The sequence below is a fragment of the Triturus cristatus genome, chromosome 2_1 (assembly GCF_964204655.1).
Source record: "Triturus cristatus chromosome 2_1, aTriCri1.1, whole genome shotgun sequence".
NCBI lineage: Eukaryota > Metazoa > Chordata > Amphibia > Caudata > Salamandridae > Triturus > Triturus cristatus.
Window position 1 is genome coordinate 566,652,836 of NC_140581.1, and position 15,459 is coordinate 566,668,294.

The 15,459-nt window shown below is 45.3% G+C and overlaps 1 protein-coding gene across 1 annotated transcript in view; it reads left to right on the forward strand.

Moving 5' to 3' along the window:
• ADGRV1 (adhesion G protein-coupled receptor V1) overlaps positions 1 to 15,459 on the forward strand; it is a 1,990,932-nt gene that overhangs the window by 241,144 nt on the left and 1,734,329 nt on the right. The gene's annotated exons all lie outside the window — the stretch shown is intronic.

Consider the following 15,459-nt stretch of genomic DNA (forward strand, 5'->3'; position numbering starts at 1 on the left):
GGAATACTCTGAGATTGAGTGCTCCAGGTTCTGGTGTTCGGGTTCGGAGGTCGACAGTTGCACTGGGATCTCCGGACCTGATCACCACGGTTTCCTGGGGCTGCGTGATTAGTGAATAAAGACCCACCTATTTTACTCATTTCTGATCTCCTCGTTCTGACTTGTATGGACGGATTGGAACTTAACAGAGATTTCCCTCATTTACAAGTGAGCGTGGAAATGCATTCCTTGCTCATGTTCTACTGCAGAACATGGTAGGTGAAGGAGTCCCAGGCAGACCCCAGACTGCACTTCACACGTTTGGAAGTTTACAGTTTGAGAACCTCCATGGTCACTGAGTCAGGGGTGTTCTGCAGAAGCTTTGTGCCCATCGGAGGGCATCATCACAGAGTGTGTCCCTGGCAGCACAGCGTCTGCAAAGGCTGCGAGTGGTGGGTGATTGTCGCTCTTTCAGTGTGTGTGCCAGCTATAACAGAGACAGGCGCACACTAGTGGCACATCGGCCTACCTCTTCTAATGGGGCACAGTATCTCATAGGCACAGGCCCCTGCCTTGTGACGCACATAGTTTCGTGCACGCGATAGGCCATGAGGAAGTTATAAAAGCGCGGAAAGAGAAGGTCCAAAAATGGTAGGGAAAAGAAGAAGCTCTGTCCCTATGAAAAGTCAATATGCCTCCACTTAGAAACCACAGTACCCGTGTACAAGCTAATTGAGTGCATAACAAGTTGGCCACAGAGCTCGTTCAAACCAGGAAAAAGCCAGTGCAAGGACATTTTCGCTCACACATTCAGAAGTTACAATGTCTTGCTTTGGCATATTGTTTCTTACCAGTTGTACAGTTTTATGGACTGCAAATAAGTTTGTTTTTCAGAGTGTCTCAACAGTACTTGGCTTATCTGTCTTCAAAGCAACAAAGGCCACATCTCAGCTGTCCAGATTCAATCATGTGGCTGCAGTTTTGTACTGATGTGCCAGCAACTGAGCTGATTTAGTGTATAATGCACTGTATAGAAATCACATAAAGCATTTTAGTGTCCACCAGACATAAGGCAGGAGTAGAAGGTTCTCTGTTCTGAGGCCGAAACACGGAAAAGGCTCCGTATCCACATCAGACAAGAACTCTCCCTCCTGGGTTTAGTCTTTAGAAAGAATCTAAATCAGTGCCTCTCATGTTGACTGGTTCTAGAGCGCTGCTGGGTATGTTCCCTGATGAGCACTTAGGTGCAGTTAAATGTGTCTATGGGCTACATAAATAAAATATAATATCATTGTTTACTGACCCACACATGGAGCACGTTTACATTACTTAAGAAGTTTCCTGTGGGGCACTGCAAATGTAGCTGATTTTTTAATAAAAGGCCTACTATAAGGATTTCTGATCTCGAGAGCAGAGAAGCTCTCCAAGGTGATACGCATACACAACTTGCAAAGAATAAAATTAGTATAGTGACACAGGAGGAAGGTAGATCTGGAGACTAGCACCTTATACAGGTCCAGAATATCATAGGAGAGGCTTAATGGGTCTCCAACCTGTAGGGCGTCTATTAGTTCATTAAAACTCTTGCTTTCTGATGTAGACAATGCAGGTGATCATGTAGCAGCAGAGTTTTTTCTAGCATACATGAATCTCTTTTTTTATTTCCGGTAGGAGCCCACTCGATTATCCTGCAAGATGTATGGCATTACTCCTGTCAGGATCATGACTAGCAGTTTGCAGTTTTATCTTTCATTCTTAAACTTACCATACACAATTATTTCACACATTGTTGGTGTAGGAAAGTCATCCTTTTTGTCCTGATCAACCCATTTTTTGACTGGTGCTGATGGTTACTGACTCTGAAAGTGCTAACCAGGCCCAGAGCCAGTGCTCTGTTCTCTAAAGTTATATGGTAATTGGTATATTCTAATTGTCAAAGACAACTTACCTGTAAGCCCCTAGTTTATGGCAGGGCATGTAGGTTTAAAGACCCCAGTGGACTTAATTAATTTAAGTGGGCCCTGCTGTGGTGTCTGGTGTCACTTTAAAGCCAGGCCTACCTCGCGGGCTAGTTTTAAAATAAAACAATGTCCAATATCAGCTTTGGAATTCAAAGTGCTTCCACAGTCCAAAACTACCCTTTTCTAACTTTTAATTCACCCCTAAGATCTGCCCTAGGTGCCACAAGGGTAGAGTGCATTGTTGTAAAAAGCAGGGACAATATAAATATGTTTTATATGCCCTGGTAAGGGAAAACAGCCTGTTAGAAATGGCGATTTCTGGTGGCTAGGGCTTGCGCCAAAGCCAGGCAGAAACCACCACTCTAGTCAGGGCTGGGGAGTTACACGCCAAAGATAACCCCTGCTCACCCCCTTGGTAGCTTGGCACGAGCAGTCAGGCTTATCCCGGAGGCAATGTGTAAAGCGTTTGCGCGCGCACCCAGCAACAACACCCAAGACCCACCACAAAAGAAACTCCACACAAGGTATCATATAAAAATAGCCTTTGTATTATACCAAACACATTAGATAATAAATACACACTTTACAATGTGCCAACATGCACGGGCAGAATTTACAGGGGATATGTACAAGACAGGGCCACCTGGACCACTGTCAGGAATCAGCACTTTTAGAACTAGCACTTGGTAGGAATAACACTTTAGAACATAGCACATACAATCACTGTAGCACCAATTAGAAAATGTAGCGCACAACCAGTAACCACTGGTAACAGGTAAGTACCACCTACGCAACCCTAACCACTTTAGGAAAATATTATGCAGGGAACCATGAACTTACTAGTTGCAACCTATACTAGGAAAAACCCTCTCCTACGCATAGGCACAGTTAGCAATAAACATAGCATAAAGGAAATGCATTTTGCGCAAAAGTACATATATAAAAATCACCAGGTACCCTAGGGGAGGGCACAACACAGGGAAACTGTCCCCAGGCCAACTTGGCCAACTTGGGGTCGCCCTTTGTCCAGCAGAGTCAGGGCAAGACTGCGCAGGCTGCGCAAGTCAAAGCGTAAAGGCCACAACCTAAACGTTGCAGCTGCCCACTAAGTGCTGGGCAGCTGGGAAAATGAGCTTGGGCACAACTGTGCCATTAAACACATATGAGCCACGTTGGAGCACACTGGCGCTCTGAGAAAACAATGCCCCCTAAACGGAGTGGGAGCCTTCTAGGCTCTTGAACACAAATATGTCAGACGTTGGAGCCTTCTAGGCTCTGCACAAACACTGCCCCTTCATTGGAGCGACCTGCTCAGGGACTGGACACGATCAAATGCCCCCATCATCGGAGCAGCCCTCTGGCAGGCGGGGCCGCTCAAGCGCTGGCACAGGGAGGTGGTGGCCCCCTCTCTGGGGCCCTTGCAACCAAAAAAATCACCCCTGACGTTGGAGCCTTACAGGCTCTTGAACAAATGTCTCCCCCCCCTCACGCACTGCCACTGCCCACTGTCAGGCGGGGCAGCGGGAAGTAGGAAGGAGCACGGCGCCCGCCGTGACCGACTTCGTTACGGGGCGGCACCGAACAACGTGCCCCGCCACACCCCCAGCCACCCAGCAGCCGATCCTCACTCACCGGCTTGCGGGTAGACTCCACACGGAGGTGGGGTAGGCTCCCGGTTCTTCTGTCGACGGAGCACCTTCCCTGCCTCGTGCCAGCACTGCGGGTGTCCCGGCTCTTCACCCGGTCCCTTTCCTGGGACCGGGACTTCGGTAAGGAGCCTGCGAGGCTCTGGACGTCCTATACTACCGGGGTTTCCCCAATGCGGCGCTTCCTGCCGCACGGCCCTTCCGCTTCCGTCTGCGAGGCCCCGCCCCAACCAGGCGGGCCGCGGATCGCGAGCGCTTCTTCGGGGGATTGAAATGAGGGGTAGGCTCCCTCTCCAGATTAACAATATAGCGCGGGGTGGGCACCCGCTACGAAGGACTCAAAAGTGCGGGTTGGGCACCCGCCAACCATAACAAAAAACGGCACGGTCCCTGGCGGGGTGGGCACCCGCTAGGGATCTTAACTCCGGAATATCAGCCAGTAGACGTGCGGGGTGGGCTCCCGCTCATTTTCCGCCGCGCTGAGATGCAGGGTGGGCACCTGCTTGAAATCAGGGCAAACAGCGGGGAAACCCCCACACGCTGCAGCTTTGTGCTGCAGCTGAAATTGGAAGCGCTGCTCCTCAGTGCGGACAGGCGCTCCTCAGGCAAGGTAAAGAGCTAGCACTTCCCAGGCGCTTGAAGGCAAGGTCCAGGAGCACAAAAGTTCTTAGGAAGGCAGGGGGGCAAGGGCTGGGCCCAGGGGCCAGCTCACAGGGCCCTCCAGGCAGGGAGGCCAGTGGCGGTCTCTCCTGGCGCCCAGCAGCAGCAGCAGGCCCCCCTAGTTAGGATCAGAAGAATATTTTACTTGGGGTCACAGCCCCATTTTATACACAGGTTTACCTTTGTTTCAAAGTGCAGGGGAGGGGCGAACCAGTTACAACTGGTTCCTGAGCACTTTGTTTTGCTCAGCCCCTCTCCCTATTCAGAGAGCAGGCCAGGGTCATCAGTCTCACCATAGGGGGCGGAGCCAGCATTGTGTGGGGAAAGCCCAGCCCTATTCAGGTCCTAGGTGTACTCCTCCCACCCATCTGGCTGCTGATCTCCCAATTCACCAATGGGTGACTCCTCCTGACTCTGGGGATTCCCTAGCCCGTCGCATGACCTCAGCCAGCCAATCACGCGACAGGCAGTCACTGCACATTCATGCCAGCGTCTAGAAGTGGCACTTCCATACTAGCTACATGGACACCGCACACATCATTGCCCAGCATTTAATCACACGAGTCCGCACATACCAAACTCGCACCTGCACTCCCCACGCATCACTACCAGGGACACATACATTCCCCCATGCATTCCTATGGGAGGGCAGGCCAACCTCACTACATGCATGCACTTTACCCTGGAACACAGCGGTAAAGTGCACAGAAGCCAAAAATTACTAACACCAGGTCATAAGTAAACTCAAAACGTTTCAGGGGTGAACCTGCCAGAAGGGCCAAGTCCAGCACAGCCAAAATAGATATTCTCTATTGTATTGCTGCTAGCCCGATAGGCTAACATGGGAAGGCTTTATTAAACCTTATGAAGTCTAACTTTTGATTGGAGCCAGGTGGACAGATCATTCAAAGTATCAAACTAATGTTTACAATAAATCCAACAACTTGCAAATTTATTACAACTATTACAGGAAACTAGTTTTGGAACATACTATCCTGAAGTTTATTAAAGCAGCCCTGTAGCCACCTCTTATGATTGGTCAGCCTTACGTCGCCTAAGCCAACCTGCTCCCAGAGTAGGTGTGAAGAGGCCTGAGGCTGAAGCAATACAGCCATTTGGTGGGAGGAGATTTGATTCCTGGAGAGGCCAGGGAGAGGAAGAGGGGTTGGGGAGATCAGTTGAACTTCAAAGGCAGGAAAACAAATGTCATGGGGCCCAGGCTAGTGCCCACTTCCTTCATCCCCAGACAGATGGGAGACCCCATAATTTGATTAGGAGGAGGGCTGGGAGGGGAGTGTAGTCAGATGGTAGACACACATTTAGGTAGGGTTACACAAACACACACACCAAGAAGAGATTTTCTCCATTTCGAGTATTGGCAAAACTGTGCATTCTGGGTCAAAAATGTGCCACACCTTGCAGGAAGAGGTCATAGCAAAGGAAGGTAACTTAGTTGGGGTGTCCTACCCCTTGCCAGCCCAGAATGATGGATAAATATGGGAGAGCTGCAGGAGCCCCTCAGAACACTGCATGAAACAAAAGAATAAGGAATGCCCTGCTGGACGCTTGCACTCAAAAGGACTGCACTCTAAAGGCTCCACAAAGAAAGGACTGTGCCTTACTCAGAGGAAAAGGAGTGGACTCCCTGATCAGCAATAAGTAAAACAGAGCTGGAAGAAGTCACCTGCAAGCCCAAAGATAGGATCACCCCAGCTGACCAGTTGCAACTGGATTTTTCCTAGACCGTGCAGGTGCATTTTGGGAAATTGACTCTTAGCCCCCAAGTGGCAATCCAGAGAGTCCGAACCCTTGGACTGAACTTGTGGACACTCATTTTCCCCAAAGGAGTCAACAAAACAACAAGATCTGCACAAAAAGAAACTTTCTCCAAAGTTTTGCAGAAAAGCACCAAGAGAAGACCGGCTTGGCATTGAGAGTCAAGCCGCCGATGTCGAATTGCGAATCAGCCTGACTGTGCTGGTTGGTCCCATTGAAAGCTCCGGAGCTGCTCGCGTCGATGTCAAGCACAAGGACTTCCAGAGACTCACAGAGGCATGCACTGCAGCAGGTTGCCATCGCTGAATTGAACTTTGGATCTGAGAGGCCCAAGGACCTGCCTACGAGTCCGTCAACGAGGGAAAAGATCCAAGAAAAAGACGAAGGTAAACTTTTAACCGGGACCCAACCCTCTGACTATTTGACCTATCCTCCATCACCGTCTGCCTAAAACTTTGACTTTGAACTGGTCCAGTGCGACCAGATAGCCGCGAGTGGTGCTTTAAGCTTTTTGGCACTAGAATGTACAATTTTTGAATTAATCTTTAAAAATTCATATTTCTGGATTCCTATACTTGATTTTTGTAATTCCGGTGTCATTTTAAAGATAAAAATATTCGCTTTTATTAAATTGGTGATGGATTTTTATTTTGTTGTGTCTATTACTTATTTACTGTTTTATTGATATTAAATGCTTTACACATACCTGCCTCCTGAATTAAGCCCGAATGCTCGTTTGCCAAGCTACCAAGCGTTGAGCAAGAATTAATTTATTGAGACTTGACTGGACCTATTAGTGATTGTGGTATTATTATTAGCTGAAGGTGAATACCCCCACCTACTAATTATCTACTTTCCTATAGTTGGCTATACTTTATGAGGAGAGGATACTGCTGCACCCATACTGGATGTATGTTTCTCAGTGCATCAATGTCTAATGACATGTAGTGTGGCACAGCATTCCTCCAACTCTATGGGTTTGTGAATAAGTCAGGAAAATGTCATGTATCTTAAATGCAGAATTAAGCAGTTACACACATTTTTGTATAGATGAGGAGTTTGCATTTCTTTCACTATCTAGTTGGATGGATGAGGAGTTTGCATTTCTTTCACTATCTAGGGCAGTTGCAGATTGAAAAGTCAAACATTGTGTGCCGTGCTCCAGAAAGCCCCATTGCTGTAGTAATTTTGAATCCAGGATCACATGATTTGCATATGGGCTTGGAGATCCATAGGCAATGTGGGCATTTCCGTTCATAATGTAGGCACCTAGGTGCCGATTAGACTCTAGATGCGTAGGATTTGCACAAGTTTAGTTCCTGGGTGTCGTATTGTCTCTGGGGAGCTTCATTGGTTGTTATTTGTGTGCAGTGTTTTCTAGGGGAGTTCTCTGGACAACCCATTCTAGTTCACATTGGCCAAGATCATGGCTGAGCTGTAGTGCTGGGTTTCAAAGTAGTTTAGTTCAAGCATCTGTAATCACAAGGCAAAGATTGTCCAATGGAAAGAAAATGGTGATGACCTTGAAATCATTATTCAATCTTTGTACGGACAGACAGTATGGCCCCAAACCCTTCCATAAGCAGACTGATGGGAACATGCTCTGAAGACTTGATATATTTGGATGTTGTCTATGCTGCTGCATGGTAATGAATCTCATGTACTTCCAGCACCTATGTCAAGGAAGACTATCTTTTCAATCATCTGGACGAATAGTTCTGTCGTTTCAGAAGATTATGTTTTGCCATCTGATGTTTCTGTGGATATGCAAAACATTTGGAAAACCAAGACTAGATTTGATTTCCTCTTAGGCAAATTCCTTGCTCAAACAGTTGAATGCAAGGGATCTCTATCGAGGAGATTCAGGAAGAAAATATAATAGGTATGAGTTCTGCTTCACTACTATTCTCATTATGCTATCCTCTCACCCTCCTGATGAGGACTTCTTGTCCTCATCAGGCTCAAGAACGAGAGTTCAGCTTATTCTGGTACTTCATTTTTGGCTGTGGGTGCCAATTCCTATGTCAGGAAGTGAGATCACAGGAAATGGTTTTACTTCAGCTTAGTTTGGGAACCTTGCATATCTTCCTGTGGAATGACCACTATCTTGGAAAGGGATTTTGATTACAAGGTTTTCCTGGACTTTATGTATTTTGGTTGGCAACAACAAAGAAATTCAAGTTTAATATCCTTTGTGGTGAATTCTGCAGTCCAGCTGCAACCCTCCAGCACTCCAAGCTGCTTGCCGGACAGCAGTCTGGGTAACAACATGAATGAAAGCACTAGAATACTTGAGTCAGCACTGACATCCAGCCATTTGCTGATCACAGCATTCAACATCGCGCTGTCAGGCAACATGTGGAGAGTTGAACACATAACGTCTCTGTTAAGCTCTTTGTATACTGCTTTCAGCACTGCTCTTGGCACAGATTGTGGCACAGATGTAGCTGTGGAACTTCAGTGACCTGTTCTTTCAAGACCCCAATAAGTGACATTTCAAGAGAAGCATTTACTTTGCCTTTCTGTGAGATTTTGAGGTTTTTCAAATGCCACTCTAAAAGATGGTCACAACTCTTATGATGTTATTTCCGCATGTGTGAAGATTACAAATGAGTATAGGTGGAAGTCTGGAATTAATCTCACCCACTGCTAATCACTTGGGGCTGCATGCCAATCCGCAGTTTTTTTGCCCAACTCTAAGCAGACCCAGCCATATGCAAATCAGCCTTGGAGCTATACCTGTTGGGCCAGTCCAGACTGAGCTGCTAGACCAGGTCTTCTTTGAACCATAATACAAGCAACACAAGACTGGTTTTGGTCTATGTGGCCCTCTTCAATTAGGTCAAAATTGGTTCCAGTGGCACAGTGATCACACCTATCCAACTTAGGATATCACAATGAATAATCCAAAAATGTGATGGATGGAATACTTGAACTTTAGCCTCTGGTAAATATTCAGGCCACATCAAAGCAAATCAGCCTTGGTCCTGCTCAAGTAGGAACAGTCTAGCCCAAATTGCAAAGTGCGGTCCTCTCTGAACCGCAACACAAGCAACCCAAGACCAGGTTTGGTCTATTGTGGCTTCTTCAGTCAGGTTCAGCTTTTTCCAGGGGCATAGTGAGCACTGGACCCACATCTGGGCCTATTGTTGTGCTTAGAGTGTCACTCTGCATAATAGATAAAAGTGATGGATTGAATGCTTGCATTAATCTCTACCACTGGTAATTATTCAGGCCGCATCCCAGTCCATCATTTTTCCAACCATGCCTCCTAAAACTAGACACAGCCATATGCAAATCAGCCTTGGTCCTGCTCCAATATTAACAATCCAGGCTGAACTGCCAAGCCAGGTTCTCTCTGAAGAGCAATGCAAAAAACACAAGACCATTTTCATTCTGTTTGGGCTTCTTGAGTCTGGTGCACCTTGATGCCAGTGGTACAATAAGCAACAGGACCCACGTCTTAGAATACCCGTCACAATCAAGAGTTACAAAAAGTGATAGGTGGATTTTCCACATGTGTTCTAGCATCCCAATCTTGGCTTTGTCTTGCTTGTTTCTTTTACCATACTCTAATCCACGTTGACTGCAGTAATGGCAGTAATGGCATTTTGAGTGTCTTAGGCTTCTATGGATCTATTCAGATGGTGACATTTTAAGCTCTGCATAAGTTTTGCAATTGCTTATCGCCCCACTGTACCTTAAACTCTTTCTTGTGATTTGTCTTTGTTGCTTTGTGTTAAGTCTTGTGGAGCCTCATTCATAGTAAAAACTTGCTAGTCATATTTAGTTTCATTTTTAGATTTGGCAGCAGGGTTAATTGCTAGAAGGTGCAGGATTGCCCAATGTTTTTAAGCACAGTGATAAGGAAGAGTAAGAGTTGTAGTAATGGCGATTGCTGGCAAGTCATTTTGGTATTATGCCCATAGTTACTTATGAAAGTTAGACATGATAAGTTGATGAATACTCAGATCAACGAAACATGCGGGTGCTGGTGATTGTGCTCTCCTGGCGTTCATGCAGTTCTCTGCTCTGGTCCTTTTTGCCTGTCTGGTCTCAGTTGGACTGTTTGTTTCTGCTTTTGATCCTGCTTTGTGACTTGGGGAGATTTTCAGTAATTCATGGATGCTGTGATCCTGGGGCCACTATGGATTCTCCTTGAACCTTTTGAATTACAATGGGATTTTGATTCAAGCTTGGCCCTACATCCCTGGTCTTTGTCTGTCAATGGAATTGATACCGACTGAGGGAAAGTCATATTGGCCCCAGACCTTACACTCACATTGAAGGTTTAAAATAGGAGGGTGAAAGAAGTAAGGAGCAAAGATGTGAAGTGAGATGAAGTAGTTGCTGTCTGTCTACCACACACTGCGTCGGTCTTATCGTGTCTGGGGTTCACTTGGTGCCTTGCTATCTTTCAAGACCAGTTTGACCTCTGCCCCCCCGTCTCCATTTTAGACACGTTCTGGATCTGTAGTGCTATTAGTGATTCGGACTGTGTCTTCCTTGTTTCTCTGGGAACCACGCCTGTGTTGTACTCTGTTCATTATTTGAGCACTAAAAGACTATCTGCTTCAACCTGGTTAAATTATCATATTATTTAACCTCCTGTTGGTTTGTTTGTGGGTTTATCTAGTCTTTCTTACTTCCTTGGATACGGTCTCTAACATATGGAAAGCGTAAGAAAAATATAAAGGGATACCAGCTTATAATGTATAGTAAGAAACTAAGACCCTCATTATGATGAGGGTCCGAAAGTCTCTGAGCCACATTGCGGTTTCAGTTTCGACCACCGCATTACAATTCATCGGCAAGTCAGAGACTGGGACGTAATCCCTATGGACTGTGTTTCCAATGTAGGGATTACGATTTCCAACAGCATTTCCATGTCTGGCTTTCCGACATGGAAAGCCCGTAAGAAAGCAACATTGGGGGCTCCTAGCAAGGCCCCCTTCATCCTGCGGCCTCCGATTGTGGGCCAAGGGGGATCCTATGGAACCCCCCTGTTAATCTCTGCACCGTGTGGCAGGCACCTTGATGTGCCTGCCACGCAGTGCAGGGATGAACAGATTCTCCCATTTGTCTAAAGGAGCTTGTGCTACGGCCGGTTTATGGCCGTAGCACAAGCTTCCATAGAACAACGGGTGTATGCGAACGCACCATGGGCGGTCGCATTGTAATCGCGGTGTCGGGACCGGCGATCGGTCTGTCCCGAGACCACAACGGTGTCAGGCAGACATAACGTAAGTCTGCCCAACATCGTAATCAGGCCCTAAATATCTAAAGCCAAGATGGGAGAAGGCAACAGTGTCGTGGCATCAACTTGGTGAGTTGAGTTGAGCATCAGTTCTTATAATGCTTCTGCAGTAATGATGCTGGCGACAGGTTTGTACCTCCGGGTGCGGTAAGGGACAAATTTATGCTCTTGGCACACGAAGGTCAGTTGGACCTGATGTGCACTTTAAAGAGGTTGAAGGGAAGGTTTTGGTGGTCCAGGTTGGACAGTGATGTCAAGCAATGGGTAGAGAGCTGTATGGTATGAAAGAATTCTGAAAAGAGACTGAAGGTTGGATTGGGTATCAGTGGAGGTCACCAGATTATGTCAGAAGAAATTTTCGTGTAGGAAAAGATTAGCCTATATTTCATTGGACCTTTTTGATTTTACGCCTGGTCAGGAGAGGATAGCGGTTGTCATAGTGGATGCCAAATCAAGGTGGTTTGAAGTGATGTTTATGAGGAGTATAAACGCAAAGTCTACCATTGCCATGCGGAAAAATCTTTAGGAGACTTGCATAACTTCCAGACTTGTCACTGCCAATGGCCCGCAACTCACATCGCTAGAGATGAGAATGTTTTTGGAAGGTGTATGTCCGCTAGGGAATGGGCAAGTGAAGAGGTTGAACCGGTGGATAAAAGGGACTATGGAATTGGCCAGCAAAGCAGGGATAGTTGTGCAGAATGTGCTAAAGGACATGTTGTGGGCGTATTGCACCACACCCAATGCTGCAACTGGGAAAACTCCCTTCAAGTTGATGAGGGGTAGGAAACCAGGACTAAGTTGTGTTCTTCATGGTTGCAGGAAAGATGCATGGAGAACGTGGTAAGAAATGTGTATTGTGGTCAAAAAGGAGGCTTGATTAGAGTGGGAGATTGGGTGAAGGTTGAGCCTGGAGGAGTGAGCTGAGGGTTGTCGAATTTTCAGGGACGCTACAGAGTGAAGTTTGTTTGACGAAACTAGATGAAGTTGCAAAATGCCAGACATGGAACTTGAGAAGAGTGGCTCTGTTTCAGAAAGGAGGTGCAAGTCAACCAGAGCTGGATACTTTTTTGGGGTCTTGTTCAGGGTGGATGGTGATGGATGGTGGTGATTTTCAAGCTAGTACAGCTGGTGAGAGAGAGGGTGTTAGGAAAGCTAATGTTTCCAGGAATAGCCGTGAAATGGTTGATATGCAGGTGGTGGCAAGGGAGAGAAGACGTTGTAGACCACCAGGTTTGTTAGGGGAGTTTGTGTGGGTAGTGGGGGTCCTAGCTTTGAAGTTTGTACGAGGGAACTTGAATTGCCGTTTGTATTGTGGTACCATTTTTCCCAGGTGTGTCCCGCTGTTTTCTGTTTTATTTTTGCTTGTGTCTGCCTTTGCTCCTTATGTGTCTGTTCTGGGTTTGTGAAGGGAATGGGAGGTGTAGTAATGATGTTGTAAAGCTGTTTGTGGAATGTGACTTTACTGTTTTGAAACGTCACTTGGGGGGCCAGTATTATATTCCTGCCAGTTAATTCGTGGCTGTCTGGGAAGGATTTGGTTTCTTCAATGCTACAAGAATTAAATATATGTGTTCAAGTTACCTGCTGCCTCCGTACTCAATTACTACAGCTGCATTATTTTGAAAATGTTTGCTGTTCGCAGGCACGTGGCAGTTTTCTGCAGCAAGAAGCCTAGTGTCACTGAGCTTTCTTTTACAGCGACTATGGGGCCTTTCTGTTCAACATTACTTAATATGATCTTTATTTTGATTTTTTTGTCTCAATTCTGTTACATGGTGTCGGTCGTACTTGGGTTCCCTTAATCGGGGGATTTCCTAGAGTAGTAACTGTGCTTATTCCCTTCTTCACCCCCTTCTTAAGTGTAAAATAGGTGTCTTAAGTGGAAATCTGTAATTTTGACGAATTTCTAAAATGAAGAAAGTCAGCCTGACAAAAACTTCATTGTAGGAAAAAAGTTAAATGAACGAAATAACTTTTCCATGAAAATATGTTTTTGTGTTAAGGGTAAATTTAGAGAAAGAAGAGGACAGCGTGCCAAATGGGTAAGAATGGAAAAAAGGCGAGTGTAAAGGACAGGAGTGGTGTAAGGGGCTTGTAAAAAAAATGAATAAGACACAATTGAGAGTTAAGGGAGTGAAAAAATAAATTAGAGTCAAACGGTATGGGGAGTGCTTTTTAAAAAAAATAGGAAGGTGGAGTATGGGGTTTGCAAAGTTCCAAAAAAAAAGAAAAAGTGGAGGCAGAGGGGGTAGTAAGTGTTTTTATTATATAAGAAAGTAAAGTGGGTGATAGAGTAATGGTTTTCTTTTAAAAGGGAGTAAAGCAGGAGTGGAGTAGGACAGGGAAGCTGAAGGGGGAATAAGATGTTTTAAATAATAATGGTAGTGAATTGGGAAGGGGTGTAAAGCAAGATACGAGTTTCGGGTTTGGAAAATAAATGGAGTAAAGTAGGAATCATGGTAAGGGGTTTATTAAAAAATGAGAGGATGGCTTGGAGGGGTTGTAAGGGGTTTTAAAAAAGGATTAAAGTAAGAGTGAGAGTATATAGTTTGCAAAAAATTGAATTAAAGAAGGAGAGGAAGTAGTGTTTATGATAAAAAGGAGTAAAGCAGGAGTGGGAGTAAGTGATCTGTAAAAAAGGGAGTAAAGGTGCAGGGGAGTACAGTGTAATCCAATTTGAAAAAGGGATGCAAGTGGGAGGAACGTGGTTGTAAAAAATGGGAGTAAAGCAGGAGAAGTATGTGATTAAAAAAAAGTACAGCTAGAGTAGGAATAAAGGCAGCCGTCGGTAGTAGGAGTAACTGCAGGGCGGTGACGTGGGGAGGGGCAGGGTGGGGGGTAGTAAACTACGGATTACGGAGGTTTACAGGTAAGTTAACATATAAATTAATAAAACAAATTTCGTTGCGTGCACTGCATCCCCAAATGCGATGCAGTGCACGCAACGAAATTTGTTTTATTAATTTATATGTTAACTTACCTGTAAACCTCCGTAATCCATAGTTTACTACCCCCCACCCTGCCCCTCCCCCTCCCCATGTCACCGCCCTGCAGTTACTCCCACTACCGGCCGCGGCTGAATACAGGGCTTGTAACAAAGGAGTAAAGCATGAAGGGGAATAAGGTGTATGCAAAAAAGGGTAAATATTTGGAGGAGGAGTAAGGGGTATGTAAAAATAGGCAGACAGTGGGATATGAAGTAAGGAGTTTAAAAAACTGAAGTAAAGTGGGATGGGAAGTATTACAAGGATCACGGAAGGCAGGGAAGAGGGTCTTAAATAAAAAGGAAGAGAGGACAAGGGGGTAAAAAGGTACAAAACTAAAATATAGAGCAGGATATGTTTCTCCTTCTCCAGTACCAGGCCTTTTGGGGACATTCAAATTAAGTTTATTTGGTTCACCTTCACACAGGCAGCTGATAAATCAAAAATCAACCATCCTGGATTATTTTGCTAGTTCCTCAAGACGCAGATCTTCCTTGAAGACTCACAAATATGTTTGTGGAAAAAGGTCTGACCCAAAATGGGAGATTCCTATGACGCAAATAGAACTTCTAAAGGACTCTGGAAACTGCGATAACATTGCTGCTTCTAGTCCTAGACCCTCGCCAGAAGGACACTTGAACTTTTCCATTGACAATAAGATCGAACTAGCCTTATCAAAAAATTACCTTATCAGGTAAAATAAAAGTCACAATCAACTCCCTTTGCTAATTGCGGTATTTGTTAGCTATTAATGAATTATGTACTACCAGAAGTGACTGGGAGTATACTGCTTTCTCTGACTCCCAGTGTGTCTCAACCCAAGTTAGCTGATGCTCACTTCTCAGCTATGATGATGACAATCCACAACATTTTATGGTAAAGCTATTTGCACAACAACTCTCTACCTAAGATCATTCTTTGAAACATTAACACCAATCCTAGGAATGTTAACTACACTAAAAGTGTCCCAAAAGACTAGCTTTGCATAAACTGAGACTTAGTCCTAGAGTAGCCTTAAACCTGCTGTAATAACGAATTGTTGTTAATAGTATTACGCTTAACCAAGAATCCAGTACATATTGCTGCAAAGGACCAACCTGCTACTACCATGAATACTATTTTAGTTGTTACCTTTTTTAATTTAGAAAAGCAAATGATTTTTGTTCATAATACCCAATATATATATATATATA